A 23,952-nucleotide genomic window follows, 5' to 3' on the forward strand; every position below is an offset into this window, starting at 1 on the left:
GGGTCACCCTTGGTCCTCCGAGGCAACCCCTACGCGTATTGGAGCCCTGCTTCCTGAGAAGGCCCGACATCGCCTGTTAATGGGAAGTAGAGAATAAATCTGTCTTCTTTTTTTTGCTTCCGCGCGCGGACCTTTGCTTCGCTTTGCTTATATTAAACTGCTTTTGTTTTACCCACAAGGGTTGGGTTTTTTTCCTATTTTATTTTCTTTCCCCTCTCTGTCCTGTTGAGAACAAAGGGGATGGGGGGGGAAGTGATAGAGCGACTTGGTGGGTACCTGGCTTTAGCCAAGGTCAAACCACCACAGCCTTTTTTGGCATCCAACGTGGGGCATGACAACAGCAGTTTTATATTAATTGTGCTATACCTATAGCAGTTATTAAGGGACAAGCTCTTGTGCTGGTCACAGGTTTGTTGGTTGCGCTGCTTATCTTTATTTTGCTAAGCTCCAGAAGAAATTGGGAACATCATGGGTGGTTTTATTCTGCAGGCTCCCAAGGTGCTTATTCACCCTTATGTTAGCTCTTTGATACTGTTCATTAATGCTGTTCGCCTATTGTGGGCTGTGTGGAGCTCGTTAGGTTTTTGGTGTAAGAGAAGGCAAATTTTGGGTGAGCCAATACCAAAATGTGCCCTGAGGCGGCCTGTCCCTGGGTGGCAGGGGGAGTGGAAGGATTTGGGCAGATTCCTAGGACGGTTATCACCTCCTGTAGCCTGGGATCTTACCCCTGAACAGGCAAGCAACCCCGCAAAACTGACACAACACCTGATAGAAAGGTGCCTTGTCTATCCCAGTGAACATCAGCAACTCCCAGCGCTGTACTGGGCCCTGGCCTGTGCTTATCGAGCTGCAGTTCAGTGCTCTCAAAGGACTGTGGTGGAGATGGGGACTCAAACAACAACAACAGCAGAGATTGCCCCAGTAGTAAAAAAGAAGCAGTGGACAAGGAGAACAACAGGCCCATACCCTCGATTAATAAGGGAGGAGAAAGAAGAGGAAAACCTTGATCAAGAAGCTGTGTGGCAGAGAGGCAAGTCGACATCGGCCTGTCAGCTCTGCGCAGCCTCTGAGAAGCAGCAGGGCTTGGATGAGAAACAGGCCTTGGAAGAAAGGTAAGAAACTGCCAAGTTGTGCCAAGGTGGCAGGGAAAAACAACGGACAGCTGCAACACTGAGCTGTGGGAAAGCGCTGAACTGTGAGAAGTTACCGCTGCGTGAACGAGAAGGTGATTGGTCTGCACAGCACATGTTAGAGCAGTCTGATGCTGATAGGAGAAAAGGTAGATAGCTGCCTAATTGCTGATTTGCTAATTATGAAGAGCTTTAATGAGAGCATAAGCATGTACTATTGTATTATTGTAAGAAGAGAGAGAGAATAAAGAAAGAAGATGGCCCCTGCCCTGCAGAAAGAAAGAAGAACACTTTGAGTCGTTTTTTTGGCCGCTACACATATGCACATAACGTATTGAATTGTGAGCCTTACATTTCCTAAAGAAAAATATGTATTTTTCTTTCTTTTTTTTTTTTTTTTGTATTTTTATTGTATTTTTTTTAAAGGCTCTCTGCAAATAAAGTAATTAAGTTTCTTCTACTTTGCAATTCAGAGAAACTAAGCCAGGTTAAAACTGAAAGGATTGGAAAAATACCATGGCCCTCACCAAGAAAGAGGCAGACTGAAGTGACGTGGAACCAGAAGTTAAGGCGCTGAAATGGATTACAAAGGTGTCCTGGTTTCAGCTGGGACAGCATTAGCTTTCTTCCTAGCAGCTGGTGCAGTGCTGCGTTCTGGATCCAGTGTGGGAATAACGTTCATAACACTCCAATGTTTTAGTTGTTGCTAAGCAGTGCTTATCCTACGTTAAGGATTTTTCAGTCTTCCATGCTCCACCAGCGAGCAGGTGCACAAGAAACTGGGAGGGAGCACGGCCAGGACAGCTGTCCTGAACTAGCCCAAGGGCTATTCCATACCATAGGATGTCAGCTCAGTATATAAACTGGGGGGAGTTGGCCGGGAGGGGCGGACCGCTGCTCAGACATCAGTCAGCGGGTGCTGAGCAATTGCATTGGGCATCACTTGTCTTTTCTTGGGTTGTATTTCACTCTGTTATATTCCTTTACTATTATTATTATATATTAGTTATGAAACCTGTTCTTATCTCAACCCACGAGTTGGGGTTTTTTTTTCTGATTCTCCTCCCCATCCCACAGGGAGGGTGGAGGATTGAGTGAGCAGCTGCATGGCGCTTAATTGCTGGTGGTAATGGCTGGTGTACATCTACTTCCTCCTGTCCATACAGATACACTTCTCATTTACGTTTCGAGAGGCTGACTGATCCTTTTCGTAACTCTAAGCTTTTCTGGTCCATTAAGACTTACACATTAGCTAACACCACATGGGTTTATTTCTTCAAGTAAAGCAAATTTATACTCAAGAGGTATAAAATCGCAAGTAACCTTCAACATAATATGCTGTATGTTACAAGCAAATAAAACACTTGTTTGGCTCCTCTAGTCAATCTTATCAATACTGTCAGGTTGCAAACATGCACAGAAAATGCCTCGTTTTTGTGAGGGGTAGATATACTTGGAACTGTAACAGAAAATCAATCAGATGGCTTCAACTTCCAGAGTTGACGAAAGCAGATGTCAGCCTCTCTGCACACGCTGACTTGCAGCAGTACAGTTTTCAATTAATTTCTTTCTACAACTGCCCTGCCGGTTGCAGGCCCAAGAAATAAGTGCCCAGCTGTAAGGACAGAGATTGCTCCCCAACCCCAAGTTCCCATATTCTCCAGTGACAAGACAGCAAGTCAGATTCAGCCTGCAGGTAACCCGGACTACACCGCTGTAAGCAGCAACTGGTTTGTTGGTACTCAGCCTTGATGAGCATGACATGCTCTGCTGCCAGTGTGCCTCCGCCTGTTCGACACCGGAGAACGACTACGGCTCCTTCGACGACGGTATTCTGGCGTGTACGATCTGCTTCGAGAACGTCTCCTACGGGAATGGGAATGGGATCTGGAACGAGCCTAACGTCTGTGCCAATGTCTTCTGCACCTGGATCTTCAACGGAGAGAAAGCTTTTAGTTAGGTCATATGCACATAACGTATTGAACTGTAAGCCTTACATTTCCTACAGAAAAATATGTATTTCTTTTTAAAAGACTCTCTGCAAATAAAGTAGTTAAGTTTCTTCTACTTTGCACATCTAAAGATTGCACGGATCTCTAACAACATACTCGGTAGCACCGTTTTTAACTTTGCAGGAGCAGTTCTGGCGTACAATGAGGATTATATTCACAGCAGTTTTGGGGAAATTCAACGTTTAAACTTGCATCAGCTTGGCTGCATATGCAACTAGCACTTGCACAATGATACAGAAAGCAGATACACCACACTAAAATGCTGTCTTGGCTGAAGAAGGGAAAGATCTACCAGCACTACGGTGCTGCAGAATCTACAAATGAAGTTCACCCAGGCTTGAAAATTATTAAAGGCGAAGACAAAACCCAAACCTGCTTAACTCCTCAAGCACTTCTTTGCAGATGTGTAGCCAATGATAAGCTCAGTTTTAAACAGACATCATCCCGTCCCATCCGGGCATTATATCCTAAGGACAGGTAGTTAGTTAGTCTGGCTAAACGCTGCAAGAAGAGAAGCTACAACATTAGGCTGAACTTTGGGAATTCAGAGCACAGTAACTCTTTTTTGGCTGCCCTGGTACGAAGTGTATAAATAGGGAAGATGGATTATTGATCTCTCCCAAGAACTGCGGAGGAACAACAACATAATACTACGCAATTCCTCTTCCCCCTCCAGAGCTACAAATGCTGTTTTCTGGTTTCTCTCTCATTGGTGCAAGAAGGATTCAGTAGCTCTCCCCATTTTCACCAGTATGATGGTGCAAGGGAAGAGGAAAAAAGGCAGACATTCCTCCTCTGTTCTGAGCAAGCTCTCTCAGAACCGAGAACTATAAAACTTTGCCTCTGCACACACACAGTGGGGGTAAGGGACAGAGGAGGACATGTGTAGCATCAAAAAATTAATTTAAATCTTAAAGCTCCCATAAATCAAGAAGCTATCCGCACCCCTTTTAAGCCATAGTTTTCAGATTTTCTTTTAAAGCCTCCAATGAAAGAATGTCAAGAACTTCCCCAAGTAGCATCTTCCAACATTTCTTACAGTTACAGAGCTTACTCCTTTTGTCTAACCCAGACTACCTTTGCTGCAGTTCTCACTTGATTTTTCTTTTTTTCCCTAAAGGAGAAGTCTACACAAGAGTTCCCCACCAAAAGATTTTGGTGGAAGGAGACAGGAGCTTTTAGAGAACTGAGATGCAATCCCTTCTCTCTCTTCCGGAAGAGATAAACCTACAAATTTGAGTTGTGAATTCTACATTGCTTCCATTTATATTACCTTCTCTATTCATACCCGTGCTTTATTACTCATGGAAGCTTTCTCCAACTTTTTCCACCTGTATAACCCCTGACATGCAAATTAATATAGCCCTGTTAATACACCACAGAAGGTTTGTAACTTTTACAGGTGGAAAAGAAATCTCATCTAGGTACCAAAAGAACAGGCATATGTGATAACACTGGATTAACATGACTAACTTCCCGGACATACCTTGATTTTGATCTTCACCTAGAATGCGATTCAGAGTGTTTGGAAGCCCTTGATGGACTGCGAGATCCTGACCTGCTCTCTGATTTTACACAAGCAGGACTCCCAGCTGGAGATTCTGTCTGGGTGCGAGACTCCTAACAAAAAAGACAGTATTAAAAATGGTATTGGTTCTATAAATGCCTAACTCCTAACATTTAAAGTACAGTAATCCTATCATATTGATTGCTCCTGAAAAACAAATGGCTAGGCAATACCCTCCAAAACAAATCTCATTTTGCTAACCCTCTGTTAATACGCTATGCTTTCCTCAAATAGGTCCCTGCTTGAACCAGACCACCAATTCTCTATTAACTAAGTAATCATGCAAATTCATCTACAACTTGATCATACAGACACTGGAACATAAACCATACGCTTACTTAACTTAGGACCCATTCATTCTTCCAGATTCTTTTCATTCTACTTCACTCTTGCTTTCTACTTTTCTTCATTCTTCATTGAGTTTTTCATTTTTCATACTTCCTGTATTCTTCCCCAATTCAAACAATTCCTTATAGCCTTAAAAAAATATTCAAGTGCTTCTATCTGACCAATCTTGTGTTCAATTTTTTCCCCCATTCAAGTTTAATTTTCTGATCTTTAATACTTCCCACTAGCCTTCTTTTATCTTGATTTATCTTCCACATTCTTGGAAAAAACTCTTCAATTTCTTCACTAACATTAGCCTTAATGGAAAAAGAACATTTAGTATATTTAAGCACATGGAGATTATAAAACTCCGCTGGAGTTCAGATGTTAGCTACCAAATTCAAAAGCCAGCAGGTAAAGTGCAAGAAACTTTTATAAAACAACTTTTTTTTTAAAAAAAAAAATCTTTAAAACTGTAGAAGAGTCTACATTCTAACAACGAGCTTACTGAGTTCTCAGTGTTTTACTGTATTTTCAAAACTACCCTCCTCCCCTTTCAGATTTTAAGATACATACACTGAAAACTAATTAGCACAAATATATTAAAGTATTGGTATCTATAACTGTGCCTTCCCCCCCAAAATAATAACTATGTACTCCTCAGTATCCAATATCCCCATTTCTACTCCTGCACATTATTACTAAGACACTCTCAGCTGAACAGAATGGCCAAAGATTTCCAGCCCAAACCTATCTATGCACATACTTACTCGCACAACACATGCACATAGATATATGCAACGAGTCATTTTTCTTCCTGCTTTTTCTTCCTCACTGTTACCTTGTTTTCCTTGCATACAACTTAATCCATATAAAACAAGAAGAACAATAGTACAGTTCAAAGCAATCCAGTAAGAGACAAGACAGGAGGGGTTTTTCTTGCATGGTAATGCACACAAGAGAAAAACTAGGAAAACAAGCAAAGAGCAGGTTAGGATTTCCTCACATTTTATAGCAATACAGCATTTCTAGGGAGCTCAGCTATAAAAAACCCCTACAGAATAGTATGTTATATACGTATGTAACCACCAAAAATGTGCAAAATTCTTAATGAAAAAAATGCACAGCAAGCTCCCCTCCCGTAAGTGTTACATTTCATGTTTATTTGCATCATTTCTCCTTCTGCCTGTTCTCATGTGTTTTTCTCAATTTATTTCTTACTCTGCCTACATTCAGATTTGCATTTTCATTTGCTGTTGAAATTCTTCAGTACTTTGCACTGAAGTTCTTCTCGAAGGATGCTGTCCTCAGATTTCAAGACAATAAATCCACCAGAAACAGAGCCCGAGGGACTCCTTACCAACAGATATTACAGCTACCCTACCTGTCTGCTTTACCTCACAAAAAGGGACCAGGGACACATGGAGAATGTCACCTACTGGGATAACAGGCCCACCAAACTTATCAATGAAGGCCAAATTCGAAGCTTGGCTGTGATGCATGGACCATAATCAGGTCTGCATTACAGGTCACTCTTATCAAAGCTGGCTATCTGCTGGTCTAGCTACAGGACTTTCACTGAAATAACAGGATGTATGTGCACTTAAATATTAGCAAATTTTATCTGGTGATTTATTTTTACATTTGAAATCCACTGTTCACTATAAAAAATACATTTCCTTTTATAATCACTCACATGGTTTTTAATCTATTTTTATACTCTTCACTGCTTGAGAGCCTCCTTAATTCTTCCCCTTACATTTCATCTCCTGCAACAATTCCCAGTTCCTCTGGGAATTATTTCCACTTGCCTCCCTAGTAAGTGATCAGCAATACAGGAAAACATTTAATGTGGCATCATTCAGATTTAGAAAACATCCTTCAACAAAGACACCCTCCTCAGTCACTCCTTCATGAGGATACTGTGTTGTCTATACTTTTTACATTGGAAATATCAATTCTTGAACACCAAGAACTCTGGAAACTTGAACAGAACAAACAAACCAACCCCAGATACTGCTCGACTGAAAAGTTTTGGGAGGTGCCAAAAATACCAAGGACCCAATGACTCCCATACAGTGTAAAAATTAGCTTAGTGTCCTTACCTATTCAACTGCAGCATCTTACGACACCACCCATGGAGTTTCTAATAGTATCAGTTATGACAACGAACCTGTATTAAGTTGCCAAGAGCAAACGTTACATCATTTCATGGAGGTCAAGTCCTTCTGGAAATATCTGTTTAAGACCTTTAGGAGCTGCACTCACAAACATACTGCTTTAAATTGGAGTAACAAAGGTGACAGCATAAGCTCTTACACGTTTCAAACTTCCTCAGACACAGTGAGTGTAGATGTAAACTACAGCTAAAGAGAGATTACCTGTTAGCAGTTGCATGCTGTGTCTGTCATCGGCAGGCAATTACGTCTCATCTTCTGATGCAACGTAGATCACTTAGTTTTATCTCCCACAGTGCTTCTAAAGGGCAGACTAAGGGAATCACAATAATCTGCAAGAGTTTAAGGATTTAAGGCTGATGATGAAAAAGTACCTAGTAAGATTTATATCAGCAAGACTACAGGTAGGGATTAATTAAGAGATTCAGAGTTTCAAGGAGTCACAGAGGGAGATTTTAAAGAATTCTCCTCCTCTACTTCCTACTAGAAGGAAATAATTGGGAAGCTCTATCTTAGTCTATATCACAGACCAACCCAGTTGTTCTGCATAAACAGTTTATATCCATTCTACAATCTGAATGAGAAAATTAAATAATTCACACTTTCTCAGTACATCATCTTTAATGAGAGAACATAGACACCTATTACCCAAAGCATTAAAAATCTCTCAATTCTGTAGCAGTCTTTAAGCAATCTGTGCACTGTGATCTTAGTTTCATTGTTAGCACAGAAATTAAATACTGCCCAAGGGAGAAAAGACTACAATTTCACTCTGGATCCTCAACATTTTCTTATCTGTCTGTTCTAAAGATTCTCAGTCATTTAAGGGCCACAGATAAGACTGCATTTCTTAAATTCAGCTTCTCATCCCACAACTATCTTACAAAACAGTATGTATTTTAATGCCTTCGGCTTCATTATGCTGCTGTCCAATCACTATTTTCACCCTTACAAACTCACAGGCAGATACTCACTGTGACCATGTCAAACTGTCTACATTTGCTGTCACTACAGTCTGTGGGAAGAGCCAGTCTTCCTAATACTTCCTAATATTCTTCAGATTAGTCTTCCCTTTCAAAACAAACGCTTTATCTGTCAATAACACTTTTCCCAGGACAAAACTAAAATAATTTTAAAAAAGCACAAAACACTCGCAAACAAAAACAACACCAAAAAACCCACCTAAAATAATAATAATTAAAAAATCTCAATCATAACAGTGTGCTTCCTCACAATAAGATGGGGCAGCTTCCTCAAGTGCATACCAGGAAATGGGATTAATGATTCACCGAGAAGTGGAACTTAAGAGCCAAAGAAATTACTGTAGGTAAACACAAAATCTAAAGACTGCAGCTTCAGTTACTGATTCACTGGATAAGAAGATGCGCAGCTAGAAGCATTTAAAGGGAGCACTGAAGAGTATTTTTTACCTTTTCTACCTTCACTCTCCCACAAAACAAAATGGTACGGAAAGGACACCCCCCGCCCCCCCTCCATGGTCACATAAACCCAGTCGCTGAACAGCTGTCAGCAACTTTAGACGATCCAGCTGAGCAAGACGTCAGTCACGTCAGTGCATTTCATCCGCACTGGTACAGCTGTTTAAACCATGGAATTGATGCAAGTTGTATCTGCCATTTACCTTCCTCACATCCTTCAAAAGAAATGCTACTTTCCAATACAATTACTATTTTAAAACCATTCAAAACATTTCTATGCAAAATAGAATTGCAAGAGTCTTTAAGAAGTATTCTTTCAGTTTTCCACCTATCATGAGAGGGTATGATAAAGACCATGAGGGGAAGGGGAAAAAAAACCCAGATAAAATTGTTCTCTCTTTTAGACCATTCTGTCCTGAACTTCGGTCACGCCTTACCTCACCTCACACCTTACCAATTCGGAGTATGACAGAAAGGCTATCAAAATTTAAAGTCAATCAATTAAAATCAATAAAAAGAACTGAATAAGCTTAAATTAGGCTTTCTAGAGCAAAGCATGGGAAGGGAACTGGGAAGAAAAAAAGAAAATCATTAAATCACACAGAAATTTCAGTTGAAATTCATTTAACCTTGTTAAGAAAAAACACACATGGGGTGAAAAAAGGACAGGACAAGTAGCATAGCAATACCATTAAGCCAGCAAAATGACAGCTCAGACTTTACAAAAATCCTGCTAAAATCTCCTGCCCAAACTCAAAGGTTAAATGAAGTCCAACTTTATAAGGGGACAGAAAAATATAAGCAGTCAGAAAAGAAACAGAAATTTAGCAGCAGCCTACATTCACTGGATAAAACTGTCAATTTAGTTACATCTCATTTATGAGAAAGAACAAGATTACATTTTAACCACTTTTTGACAAGTATTTACCAACTTGCCCTGAAACTCACAGGAGAAGTTAAATAATTTTTGCTTCATACTATGTTCTATCACTCACACTTAAAAATAAAATGGCATATTTGGAATAAAATGGGATATATGGAATAAGCTTCTGTATAAAAAGCAACTCATAAGTTGTGCTATCTTGAAGACAGGTGTATTTTTAAAAGTTACCAATATCAGCAAACTTTATACATTTCTCAGCGCTACTCACTGATACTGATTAAAAGAAAAAAAAAAAAGAAAAAAGGAAGTTTCAGCAATAAACTTTTTCAAATTACAAATTAATCTTCTCACTAAAGCTGGAAAATATGGCTCTACAGGGAGGGTTTTGTAGTCACTTAGTCACAGATAGGAGACAGAATTTGTTTTCAAAAAGAGCAGTCTTCCGAGTTGACATGGCCCAAACCTATCTAGAATTTACTAAGCTTAATTTAAAAAAAAATAAAAATATTGGCTTCCAGAAAAAGTCTCCTTTCCCAGCCAGGTCATTGGAAAGCCCAGGGTGATCACAGCACTCTCGGAGCAAATGCGAACTCCCGAGCAGAAGCCTGTATTTCCAAAGGTACGGAAAGCAACGTGCCTCCCTTTCCCCGGAGACAGCAGATTGCCACTACAGGAGAGGTTGAATGCAACAGCTGAACAGACTCCCACCCCCCCACTCCCCCTTCTTTTTTGGCCAAAGAAATGATCTCAAAGCTGATCAGCTTTAGGTAACTAACATTAGAACACATATGAAATCAAGTATTTTGCATACAAGCTTCATGAAGCGAATACAAGACACATTCGCAGTTAAGCTAATCCAAAAGCTGCTTGCATACGTGTGAACTGCGCACACGTCCTTCCACAGGACGGCTCACACGCAAACCCACGTATTCCTTCAAGTGCTTTGTTAGCCTGAGAGCGTTGTGAGAGTGCTCAGAGCAGGAAGAGGTGTCTCCTTAGAATGAAGGAAGACAACCAATGTGGAGTTCTAAAATGGAGTTCTTTGTTCTGCTGAAAAGCTGTATCTATTTAGACAAACAGTTCATTAATATTGGTAGAAAACTGCTAAACTTTACAGCTGCAGAAACCAAACATTCTCAGAAGCTCAAAGAAGTAACCAATCCAAGTTTCAAGTGGAGCCTCTGAAGTGCAGGTTTGTTCAGACTCCAACTCGTTCACTGTTCTGGGAAACATCATAAAGTTGCATCACAAAGTGTGCATCAGATGAACGTGTTATTGAAAATAACAACGAATATGAAAGCAAATAAGAGTTGCCTGTCATCTGACAGCAATAAAAGATCAAAAAGCCTCATTTGCCCAAGCTGCTCACAAAGAACATTCAATGGCGATAAAATCCTATGACTTTTCCAAAAGTCAATCACTGATAAGAAGCATGACTTAAAAACTGCTTTTTTCTTCTTAATGTCCACAAACTTAGCTCTAGCACATCCACTATATTTCTAACTCTTCTGCCAATTTCTTTCCATTAAATCAACGTGCTTGCTGGGGGTGGGGGGGTGTGGGTGTGTGATTTCTTCTGTTCAACCAGCAACATTCTTAATACTGAACTTGCATAAGTTGAAACACAATGATACAAAAACAGAGCAGACATTTATTAGTCTGAACATATTTGATTAACACTTGCTTAAAAAAAGTCAATGAAGAGTGAGCCCAAGGATAAAATAAAAATATCTACAGTGATTTTACCCAACTATTTAGAAATGCAAGTTTTTAAACAGTGCAAATTACACATTCTCATTGAAAAGTTATTTCCACAATCATTCTAAATTTCCTGTTCAGATTAACTTTATGATTTTAAAATCATGAACTAGAGGCAAAGCATATACATGGCGAGTATCTTAATGCTGCTAAAAGTAAGGGTTTTTTTTAAAAAGTAGAATTCCTGATAATATTGTGGGTAAATTAAAAAATATTTACTGATTTATACAGGAACGTTTTTTCTTCACACAGTAGCAAAACAGGAAAACACTTTCTAATTAATCTCTAAGATAGAACTTCCTACATATCAATAAGCACCTTCACCTTGGTATCAGTTTCATCGCAATTTGCAAGAACTTTCACTTAAGTGCTTTTGGGACAATATGCATCTACACGGACAGAACATAAAAGGACTTAAACTCCCTTACTCCTGTGGCATTTAGTTTTTTAAAAGCACATCAGACTATTTAGTATTTAAACTGAAGGGGGGGGGGGGGGTGTCAGAGAAGGCAGCTGGGCTGCCGACAACCTGATTGAAGAAGAGTTTGATCTTGGCAAGATTCCGGTGTACCCTTGAGAAAAGGAAGCTTTGCTTAAAGCAAATAACTTTCCAGGAGCTGGGGACTACACAGCAGGATGGAGCAAGCAGGGAGGAAACTGATAAAGGTTATCCAACCAGAATGTTAAAACCAACTTTTTGACCAGTTATATTGTAACACTCTGGCACCTGAAATAGATAAAGCTGCCTGCTTTTAGTAATAACAAAACTAGCCGCTTGTTCACCCGTGTGAGTGCGTGTGTGTCGCTTTGGCCGTCTGTGCAGCGACAGTTCAGGACAACTGCAAACGTGTTGTGAAACCCAAAGGTGAGCGCTGACACGTTGCACGAGGGGAGTCGGACGAGCGCGTTCGAGGGGCACGTCGAGTCCAGCAGAGAGGGTATGGCCAGCGCGGCGGCCTCCCCGCTGCCGCTTCCTTCCCCCGTCAAAACCGGGATCAGCGTGCGCTGATCGCCACCTGCCCGCGTGGTGAGGGATGCGCCGGGCAGCGGGCCTGGGCGGGGAGGAGCAGCCCGGCCCCCGCAAGCTTTAAGAGCACCGGCCTTGCCCCGGCTGGGCCAGGGGTTGCCCACAGGCGGGACCGGTGGTCGTTCCTCTGCGCGGGTGCCGCCGCTGATGCGGCCGCCGATGCCGCCGCCGCCGATGCGGCCGCCGCCGATACCGCCGCCGATACCGCCGCCGATGCCGCCGCCGATGCCGCCGTCGATGCTGCCGCTGATGCTGCCGCCGATGCCGCCGCTGATGCTGCCGATGCGGCCGCTGCCGATACGGCCGCTGTCGATACGGCTGTCGCCGATGCGGCCGCCGATGCCGCCGATGTTGCCGTCGATGCCGCCGCCGATGCCGCCGCTGATGCTTCCGTCGATGCTGCTGATGCTGCCGCCGATGCCGCCGCCGTCGATGCCGCCGCCGCCGATGCAGCCGCCGATGTCGCCGCTGATGCTGCCGTCGATGCTGCTGATGCTGCCGTCGATGCTGCCACCACGGCCGCAGCGGCCTGTGCCGCCGCCGCCGCCGCCCCCGCCGCCGCCGCCGCCGCCGCCGCTGCCCGCCGGTGCTGCCGGTGGTGCCGCCGCCGCCGCCTCACGGCCGCCGCTGAGGGAGGGGAGGCAGCGCCCGGGTGAGCAGCCGCGGGCCGGGGCCGGGGCCGGGGCGCGTACGGCTGTGGCGGGGCCGCTCGCGCGGGGAGGAGGCGGCCCCGCTGTCCTGGCGGTGCTCGCGGCCGTGCCAGCCTTAGGGCGCTTCCTTGCGCAAACGCGCGTTTTCCACTACAGAAAGGGGTGCTCTTTCGCTAGAGAAAGGGGTGTCTCCCCGCTGGCGGGGAGCCGGGCGGAGGGGAGAGGCGGCGGGGAGCCGGGCGGAGGGCAGGAGCCCGCGGGACAGCGAGCCCGCGGCGCGTTCAGGGCAGGGACAAGCGGCGCGGGCGTGCGAGGCGGGTGGGTGCACCCCCCTGCTCCACGGGCCTCTGGAAGAACAGCTTAATTTCCCTTTTAACTGTAGATATCTTGTAATGTTTCAGAATCCGTCGTCACGGATGGAGACACAGAGCACAGCAAAGGAAACGTGGGGCAGTTTTTAAAACAAATAAACGTGATCTTACACTTGAGAATAATTTAATTCTTTTCTTTCTTTCCCCTCCCTCAAGTTGAAGATGTTGTGGGCTGCCACACTGAAGATGCTGTAACGTTTTGGGCACAGGTAAATTCAGAGAATTGTTTTATTTTAACTGAGGTGTTTGATTTTATCACCCTGCCAACCCCCAGCAAGTTTCTGTGGCAGTGAGAATAGATGTTGGCGTTTGATGTTGGGGAAAAATAAAAGTTGATTTAGATTTCAGAATTGCAGGTATTATTGTTCCCTTTTAAACTAAAGTCGGTTATTACTTTCTGAAATGTCAAGAAGAATTGTTCATCCATCCATCTGAATTGTAGTTGGGTTTTCTTGAACATTTGGTAGGCCAAAAAAATAAATAGATGGAGGGTTAAAGTATTTGCTGTTGGCTGCAGAACACTGTAGGAGTCAGTCGGAGTCCTGCTGGGGGCGAACCCCCTGCTCTAGGTGAGCGTTTGGGGCAGCTTCAGTGACGCTTGACATGGTTCCAAGGTGCTGGTAGGTCCTTTCGTGTCTTGTGTAGCCGGGCAGGAGGATGTTGGATGGGGGGAGTGAGAAAAAGTAAAAAAACCCCGAACAATGAGTAGTTTTCATGAATGGGGGGGTGCAGCAGGGAGAGGGAAAATCCGGGAGTACCAGAGTTTGCCTTTTGTGTTTGGTCTGCTGGCAGCTTGGTGTGGGCATATTAGTCAACACCTGTGTAACTGGGAGCCTGTTGGAGGAGGTAATGCTGCTTGTCATCTCCCTAGGGGGAATTTGGGGAGGGGGACCAAACTTACTCTTTATGGAATAGCTTCTTCTAATAAAGGGATTTTTGGATGTAACGGGAACAGGTAATTCTCCTTTAGGATCTTACCCTGGCATTCTGCAACTCAGTCACAATGTTTTATTTCATATTGTAAGGTACAAACGTTAGGACTGTACTTCTAAGGTTAACTAAATGTTTAGTTGTACTAGTGTTTTCTCACCTGCTCCGAGCTCTGGATCCTTTCCTTTGACTTACAAAGCAGAAAGTTGTCTGATATAATGCCGTGTTACTGGAATTGACCCAGTGTTACAGTGGTTCAGATCCCGAGTTGTAACTGGAAAGACACGGCTTCTCTCAGCCAAACCAAAACCCAAGTCTTGCATGTGAAAAGAGCAAGGGGTGTGCCAGAGCTGTTGCCTCCTTGTATTAAGGAGAGAAAGAAAAAGAACACCAAGTGCATACTAAAATTTGTGAGGAATGGTTGATAAGAAAGATCTGCATGCTGGTCACAGAAGCTGGGAATTAAACTGTTAAAAGCGTCCGTTGCAAACTATTTCTCTGGGGTATGTCACCTGCCCCTGATCCGTTTCATGAATTTTTGGAAGAAAATGAGAGCAGGCTTACCAACGCAACCGAAATCATGAGGATTGAAAGCTTAAGGTGGGGCATTACTTGCCTCAACAGCAGTGCAACTGTTTTGGTTTAATTTTTGGATGTTACAAGCCATCATCTATTAAAAGTGACAGTTAATAACTTGTACCTTCTCTCCACACTTCTTAGAATGTCAGTAGACGTGAGGACCTCTTGGAAATGAGTCTTGTGCTGGCAGAAGCTTGTCCTCGGGCTGATGCAGTTTCTAGCAGACCTGATCTTTGTCAGGTAAGTAGGTGGTGTGTAAATGGGGTTTGTTTTTACCTGGATGTAAAAGCCTTAATTCTATGCAACCGTGTTCTTAGGTGTTTTCTTGATGTTTGATTATGCTGTGGGTTGTATTCTCTTAAGATCTCTTTAAAAACTGCTGGCTTTCCTAAAGAAAACGCTTATTTTGTGTGAGCAAGTTTAAATCTTTCTGCACTTCAGACTTCAGTTAAATTATGCAGCCATAGGGGTTTTTTAACACTCGGGGAAATACTACAGGAAGGTAATACACAGAATGCTGAATTCTCTGTCGTTGTCCAGTGCACATTATGAGTTATCTTTAACAAGAGAGCACTGCTTTTTCTGAGAAGTGATTCTTTGCTCCATCTCAAGAAGTGCAGAAGATCTTACAAAGACCTGTCCTGGTCAATGCGCTGCACAGAGTGCTCTTAGGAAGATAACAAGGGCATATTTAATGGCAGTTCGATGACAGGCATACAGAGAGGGATGGCAGCTTTTGGTTTTGCGTGTGAACTACTGATGGCTTATTGCAAAATAAGGTTGACCTAAAGTGGTTGTCTGAACCGTTTGTGTGTGCAGGTAAATGACCTTCTGTGTTCTGCTTGAAAAAGAAGAAAACGCACCAACAGCAAACCCAGCGTGTTTGTGGTGTGACTGGCTTGTTCCTTTGTCAGGCTTAATAAGCCGTCAGTGTCAATAAAATGTTGTGGCAGCACATTAACAGAAAAGCCATGGAAAAAGCTGTGTAAGATGGTGGTGGTTTTCTACTTGCAAAATTTTCTTTGAGCTATTGTTGTTGGAGTAGAGGATTATGTTTCTGAGGCATTAGCATATATTGTTAGGAGATGAGGTATCAAATGCATTACTTTGTTTTTATCCTGCTGTTGGGATAATTGTAGGAGAGTGTGAAAATAAGATTTGTAATGTATTACAAATACCATTTTGAGGTGTGCTTATATTTTCAAAATGCTATTTTTATCTCTTTTTCCTGATTTCCAGATTTATGGTGGCCATTCTGAAGGTGGATGTTGGTACAGATGTGTGGTACAGGAAGTGATCAGCGAGGAAGAGGCAGGAAACATTTTTTAAACTCTTTAATCATCTATCAGTTCTACATGTAGGATGACAGGAATACATGCAACTCCTCTTTTTGAAACTTGCTGTGTGAATGCGTTTAGGAACGGTGAATATATACGTGGGACACAAATTCAAGTGACCTAGAATTTTGGAAAATGCTGATGAAAAGACTGGCAAAGCATGACATACTTGCAAAATGCTGTTTGTATCTCTTTATCAGGAGATTCACGAGTGAGTGGTAGTTAATGTTGTTAAGTAGTGTAATTTAACTTCAAAACTTCGGAGTGGTGAAAATAGCAGCCTTTGTGTGACATGTTAGCACTGGTGGGGATGACCTGAAAGAGTTGTTAATCAGCATTAGGTGACTGATACAGGAGGCTGGTAGTTCCTACTGAAAATGCTGGTTTCTAGACAGGTTGGTTGGCATGCAAACATTAGATTACATAGCTGTCCATTACAGAAAGTCTTCTATATTGCTTCTTGATTGTAGCCCTTGGAGAAAGAAAAAATTGCCAGCAAAGGTCTGTTTTGTTACTTAAAGTTTTGTCGCTAAGCTTTTAGACAGGTGCCAACACAAGAGATTTCTCTGACTTGGTTCCTCCCTTGAAGGGTGTCTAGGCTTAGTAGAGAAGACTCTGATCTCTGCACATGCCTGTGTGTTAAAATGCTTCTATTCTAGTAGCTGTCAGTGCATATTCCTGTGTGAGGTTTGTGTAACCTCTGCTGACTTATATTTTATATTATTGTCGCAGTGTGAAGTGTTGTACATTGACTATGGAAATTCTGAGGTTCTGAATACATCAGACATAGTTGAAATTCCACCAGACTTGCAGTGTCCGAGTGTTGCCGAGGAGTACAGACTCTGGGGACGGCAGATACCAAATGATCAGAACTTCAACATATTTAACTGGGTGAGTAACAGATTTTGAAACATCTAGATGATGGGATCTGATGCTGCCAAATATCAGCAGTTTCACCAGGAGGAGCCTCCTAAGAGCTGGATGTTTCACTGTGAAGGCAGGGCATGCTGGGAAGAACTGTCTGACCTCTTGTCCTGAACATTTGTATTAAATAGTATTAAGTTGCATTAAACTGTAGTAAGTTGTAGCAGCCAAAATAACTCACACGTCACAATGTTCTTTCTTTCTTCAGGGCAGGGGCTGTTTCTTTATTCCCTCTTTTTCTTCTTACATTAATACGTACTCATGCAATAACACATACTTATACTCTCATCCCAGCTCTTACTTCATAATAAGCAAATCAGCGACTAGAGAGTCATCAACCCTCTCTCCCAGAAACAGTTCCACACTTTCCCTGAGCTGATTTATCTTTCTTCCAAGCTCTGCTTCTCCTCCAAACCTTGCTGCTTCTCCGGGCCTGTGCAGAGCAGAGCTGGCGCTTCTCCAAGTCACCGCAGGACTAACCAGCGCTTCTCCAAGCCTGAGCAAAACAGAGCTCACTGAGCAGAGCTCCCCACCTTCACCGAGCTCCCCAAACAGAGCTCTTTTGCTGATGTCCATTTGGCTCTTAAGTATTGAATCTCCCACAGCTGTGCAGGGCTGGCAGGCCAATGCTGACTTGCCTCTTAACCATTTACCAGTAACACATGATTTGACTCTTAACATACTGACTCTCCCACAGCTGTGCAGAGCTGACACTCCCACATCTCCCCCTTCTTTGTTTTACAACTGCACCTGCAAAGGCTTTATCAATTAAGGTTTAGACAAACTTCAGACAACACAATATACATAGAATAATTACAAAACAAGGAAGATAACTCCTTGAGGGGCTCATTACTCCAGTCATACAAGCAGTCTCCCTGCTGATTACACACTTTATTGACATCACTCCAGTCACACAAGCCTTAAGCTTAACAAATACTCCAATCTACACTATTTTTAACTTAATACTACAATCTGCATTATCTTATTATTTTTCTTAAGCTTAACAAATACTACAATCTACATTATTTTTAACTTAATACTACAATCTGCTACATTATTTCCTTAAACTTAACAAATACTACAATCTACATTATCAATCTGCATTATTTTTAACTTAACTTCCTTAAGCTTCAAGACTTTTAAACATCAAAACACCATTAAAAATACACAAAGCCATTGCTTGTTGACCATGTGGTGTATCCAGAGAATTCCCCCTTCTTTGTTTTTAAATCAAGGCCTTTAGTATACAAATTAGTCCTTTTAGAATAGACAAGGGACACTGCATCACAGTGTCAACACCTTCTGTAAAATCCAGTATACTTGTTGTGAGTTCTTAAGTCCATCCGCATTACTGCTTTTCTCTGTAGTTCTTCCCTCATTACTGCTTTTCTCTGTAGTTCTTCCCTCATTACTGCTTTTCTCTGTAGTTCTTCAATAACAGAAAAATAAAGTCCTTCCCAATGTGGCTGACGTCCTAGTTCATCCATTACAGCAGCAACTTCTGGGGGTGTCTCAACCACAACTATAGGATCCACTGGAGACTTGGATCCATGAGGTGACCTGGCCTCTGTTGCAACTACCGCAACAGCCCGATCATGTTTTTCTCTCTCTCTGACCTGCGCAGCAGCCCGATCACTATTTAACTGTTTCAGGGAATCGTTTACCAGTTGCCATGTAGTTAAGGATGATGCAGTAGGGACCCCATTCCTTTTGCACCAAATAATCAAGGTACATATCACCTTTTCCTCATATTTCATTCTCAGCTTCTCCAGAGTCTTATCAAAATATATGAAGTAGGCTTTTTCTCTGCAGAAATTTTTGCCCCCATCTTTAGTTCCCAGCTGCTCACCTTCTCTCCAGGTGCCTTCAGTTACTTTTCCGGACTAGTCGGCTCACCTCCACTGATCGCCAAGTTCAGCTGGGCTCCACTACCACCGCTTGGCTTCCGTGGTCCTCGCTCTGTCCCAAACCAAGATGGGATTCGCACATCGGGGTCACCAGTTGTATTAAATTTTAATAAATTATACTAAGTTGTACTAAATTGTACTAGGTTGTAGTAAGCTGTAATTAGTTGTATTAAGTTGTAAGTTGTATTAAATTGTACTAAGTTGTAATCAAGTTGTATTAAATTGTAGTAAGTTGTAGCAGCCAAAATAACTCACACATCACAATGTTCTTCTTTCTTTCCGCAGGGGCTGTTTATTTTCTTTATTCTCTCTTTTTCTTCTTACATTAATACGTACTCATGCAATAACACATACTTATACTCTCATCCCAGCTCTTACTTCATAATAAGCAAATCAGCAACTAGAGAGTCATCAACCCTCTCTCCCAGAAACAGTTCCATGCTTTCCCTGAGCTGATTTATCTTTCTTCCAAGCTCTGCTTCTCCTCCAAACCTTGCTGCTTCTCCGGGCCTGTGCAGAGCAGAGCTGGCACTTCTCCAAGTCACCGCAGGACTAACCAGCGCTTCTCCAAGCCTGAGCAAAACAGAGCTTCTGACCAGAGCGCTCCACCTTCGCCGAGCTCCCCAAACAGAGCTCCTTTGCTGATGTCCATTTGGCTCTTAAGTATTGAATCTCCCACAGCTGTGCAGGGCTGACGCTCCCACAAACATACTCTAGAAACTAAAATGGCTTTGTCAAAAATGGTTCAGGTCGTGCAGGGGGGTGTTTTTTAGAGCACGCTTTTGCCATCTTCAGAGCCTAAGGTCTATTTCTGACTGACCCAAGTTCTTTCTGGTGGTGAGGAACCAAAGTGCCTCTGTTTCTTCCCCTTCAGAGGGAAAAATACCTCCCTTGGCCACAGAACCTGCCATAAATTCACAGCTTGAGTGCTGCTCGAATGAGCAGCTTGAATGCTGTGTGCCTGGTACCGTACAGACTTTTGGTTAGAATAGCAGGTGAACGTGAGTGGCGGTAGGAACTCTGTCGCTCCTGGCCAGCAGCGAACGTGAAAGGCTCAGGAGCTGATGCCAACAGGACTGGTAAAAGCTTTGAGCCCCTCTGAGTGGCACTGGTGACCCTTGGTCGAGTTTTCCCAGTGGCAGTCTCCCTTTCCGGGACACCATTTACAGCCTTAGTGGCTGCAGGGCTCTCACTGGCACTGCCCATCCTTCACCAGCCGGCGGCTTGGGAGCAGCAGTTGCGGGAGGAGGAGGAGGAGGAGGCAGGAGGCGGCTGCCCCGGCTGCCTAGTGTACCCCTCTGCCCTTTGGAGGAGATCCCGAGACCCCCTGTGTATGCTCTCACCCCTGTGGTCCTATTGACACTGCTTGGTGTGAGCACTTGAGACAGGTGAAAATCTCAGTTCTCAACTCCCTGGGGTTTGTTTTGTTTGTGCGATGGTGGTGTGTCTTTTGGTTTTTGTTGGTGGGTTTTTTTTGTTTTTTAAACAGTTCTTGTTGCTTGAGCTAAAGCTTTATTTGCTTGCTCCGTGTAGCTTTCCTGCCCCCACCGCTTTCCTTCTTAATTCTCAGCAAAACCAGCTTGTTTTCAGAAGTGGTGGGGCAAAAAGAAAAACAACCTTGTTAATAAAAGATAACTTTCTCCCAGATGTCTTGTGAAGGTCTGGAGTGTATTCCCCAGTCTTTCAAAGCTGTTTTTCTTTGATAGTACAGATGAAGCTGATTTCTGCCAATTCTGGTATTTTCCAAGTTCCAAGTGAGTAGTTTCAGTAAGGTAGATACACATAAGAATTCATTTGTTGCTATGTTCTATTTCAACTTCTAGACCACATACTGAAAGGCTGTTAATGTAATAATTCAAATATTTTTTCATGTTATTTTGATTAATACTGTTAAACAGTTGGTCTAGTATCCTCTAAAAGAATTGGATAATCTGGTTGCCAACTTCCATTGAGAGTTGATGGGACTTTGGACTTCCGTCACTTATAAATGATACTGAATTCACAGAATCACAGAATCATCTCAGTTGGAAAAGCCCTTGAAGATCACCTAGTCCAACCCTTAACCTAACATTGACTGTTCCCAACTCCACCAGATCCCTCAGCGCTGGGTCAACCTGACTCTTCAACCCCTCCAGGGATGGGGACTCCCCCCCTGCCCTGGGCAGCCCATTCCAACGCCCAACAGCCCCTTCTGCAAAGAAATCCTTCCTAAGAGCCAGTCTGACCCTGCCCTGGCGCAGCTTGAGGCCATTCCCTCTTGGCCTGGCGCTGGTTAATTCTTCAAAGCTGAACACTGAGGGAGAGCTACTGGTGTTGAAGCCCAGTCTGGCATTGACAGTGATTAGATCAGGTACAGTTGTAGTTGTACAGATACAGCATTGTTTCAGAAAAAAAATGTGTTAAACATAAGCTTTACCTGTGCAGCTCTCTGGGTTTTGGTCTTAAATGTGTCCTCTCTTTCTTAGAAGAAAGACGGCTGATTTCAGCTAAAAGCATTCAGAGTATCCAGTGCACAACTTCACTGTATTTTTATTTTACAGGGGGGGAAGTTCTTGAGCAGCCTAGTTCTTGAAAACCAAATTAAAATACGTCACAAAGCCAAGCATGAAGATGGTACCATTATTGCCCAGGCAGTATATGAAAAAATAGGTATTGGACAAGAGGTGGCCAGGGCAGGGTTTGCTGAAAAATGCACATCTGCAGGGAACACTAGAGATGCAGAAGAGAGAAAAGTATATGTCACGCAACACCAACATCAGGAGATAAAACTTTCAGTTCCACTGTGGATAAAGAGATCTGATCAGATGCTGAACGGCACCCCGGGAGCGTTCTTTGATCAAGTACTGCCAGCGCAAGGAATTGGAATTTTACTGGAAAAATGTTTGCATCAAAGTAAGGCAGTGGGATGTCACAGAAAACTTTGTATGAGTGATCTGGTTAGCTCAGTTGCTGGGATTTGTCCATATGAGAAGATGGAGAGGGAAGTGGGCACCTAAAATACAATTTCTGCCTTTCCAGCGTCAAGTAATACTGGTACTCCGTGGACGGGAGTTTGTGTGTGTGCACATGCTGCGGTGGTGGGAATTAGGGCATTGATCTGTACAAAGCTGTTCATCAGTGTTGTTGCTGGTTGGATAGCTTCCTCATCTGATTTGCAGAGACAGGCTGTTCTTACCTATCAATGCAAGATTTTGCAAAAGAAGGAAGGGGTAGCAGCTAGTAAGAAGAGGAGAAGATACTGGACAGCTTAGTTGAAAGTGCAGGTTGCAGGACATCAGGCCTCCAGCACATTTTGCAGTGATCAGCAATGCAATGAATGATACTCGTTTTAGCATCTGTGTAATTTCTATAAGCTTGTCCTTGAGACTTTTGGTATCTATCCCCTATTTATTTACCTCTAAGAAAAACTCACTGGACACAAATGTGGAATGTGAAAGTACGCTCACCTAGCAGGACAAATGTGTTTTGGTGATTTATTTGTGTAGGAATGTTGAAACAAAGAGCTTCACTCCACAGGCAGGAGTGAGTACAACTGGTCACAGGGATTGTTTATTCGCAGCGCTGGGCATCGCTCCACCACAAGTGCCGCGCTTACTGACAAAACTCTCTGACTAATATACACAAAAAGCAACCTCTGCATTAGATTGCTTAGAAAAGGCAGTCTTATGCTAATGGGTTCTTAGAACTCATTTACATAGTCTGAGCGTGCATAGTAACAATAGAGTGAGGGTCTTCTCCCCTCCGGAGGGGTCCCCACAGCCTTTCTCACACTGTCCCCCAGGGCACTGGAGGGCTCTCGTGTCCCTCTCTGCTCACAGAGTCACTGCATCCGTCCTTCAGCCCCTCTTTGTTCCAGCTCTCAGGCACTTCTCTCCACACCGGCGTCTTCTCGGGCCCTTGTTTCCTTCAGGTTCCTGCTCTCAGGGCTGGGCTCGGGGAGTTCTTCAGAGTGTCCCAGCTCTGTCGGACCTTTCCTAGGCGAGGAGTTCAAGGTTCTCAAGCCTCTTGCAAGTGGGCAACTGGGTAACGATTCCAGAGGGTAGTCAGGGAAAAGCAGAAATGAAATTATATACATTACAGCAAAATACGGAAAAATACAGGAAAAAAAGCTAGTAAAATACCAGTGATGTCTAACGTTAAAACTAAATGACTTATATTACAGGTCCCTGCACATTAGCAATTTCAAGTACACTTGTAGCAGCTTCCCTTCAATGTAACGATGTGTACTTCTAAGAAATAAAGCCAGCAATCACAGTTTGAAGCAAGCTTTTTGGGGATAACCATGTCTGTGCAACTTGTAGTTACATTGACAGGAGGTGGTGGTAAGTTGGCAGTTACAGTTGTTGTCAGAAATCTTTTTAAAAAGACTTATCCTACAGTTGCCATGGCAACAGGCTGCTGAGACAAATGTTTGTGGGTGGGAAGGATGGTACTTGGCATTTAGAAAGTTGAGATAGTGTGGGAAGTAATGTTCTTCAAAAGAACTTGTTTAGAATTCACTAATGTTCCATAATTTGAGTTTCTAGAAAGTTTTAATGAACCGCCTGAGGGCACACCCTTCCACATACCAGCAAAGTATCCAAATCTTTTTTACAATTAGACCATTTAGGCAAGTCTATGCTGTTAACAAACACGAATATGAAATGAGGTGCTCTTCAGAAAGTCTACATGTGTAGTGAAGTGCCTCATCCTGAGTTATTTTGATTGATCTACCCTGTTCTCTGAGTAATGGATATGCTCTGAATCTGATTTTAAAAAAGAAATAGCTTTTTTTTTTTGGCATGCAGTGTTGAGATGGCTTTGTAGACAGAAGTATCCTGACTGGCCTGAGCAGCTGGCAGCCAGCAGGTTCTCTGTTCCATTTCTGTATGCTCTGGTGTCCTTTAAGTTTTTGCACGTCGCAGGCATTTTTGAGATGGTATGCCTGCGAAGGA

At 43.1% G+C, this 23,952-nt stretch overlaps 1 long non-coding RNA gene and 1 pseudogene across 1 annotated transcript; one reads left to right on the forward strand and one right to left on the reverse strand.

Annotated features, from left to right (window-relative positions):
* Positions 1-1,149: 1,149 nt before the first annotated feature.
* On the reverse strand, positions 1,150-7,543 carry LOC141917080 (uncharacterized). Its single transcript, XR_012621250.1, has 3 exons — positions 7,418-7,543; positions 4,629-5,353; positions 1,150-3,062 (listed from the first exon to the last, which is right to left on the reverse strand). It is a non-coding gene; the product is annotated as an uncharacterized LOC141917080 (long non-coding RNA).
* A 32-nt stretch (positions 7,544-7,575) lies between these two features.
* Positions 7,576-23,952, forward strand: part of LOC141916969 (serine/threonine-protein kinase 31-like) — a 50,355-nt pseudogene continuing 33,978 nt past the window's right edge.

The sequence above is a fragment of the Strix aluco genome, chromosome 33, assembly GCF_031877795.1.
Source record: "Strix aluco isolate bStrAlu1 chromosome 33, bStrAlu1.hap1, whole genome shotgun sequence".
In the NCBI taxonomy this organism is placed as follows: Eukaryota; Metazoa; Chordata; class Aves; order Strigiformes; family Strigidae; genus Strix; species Strix aluco.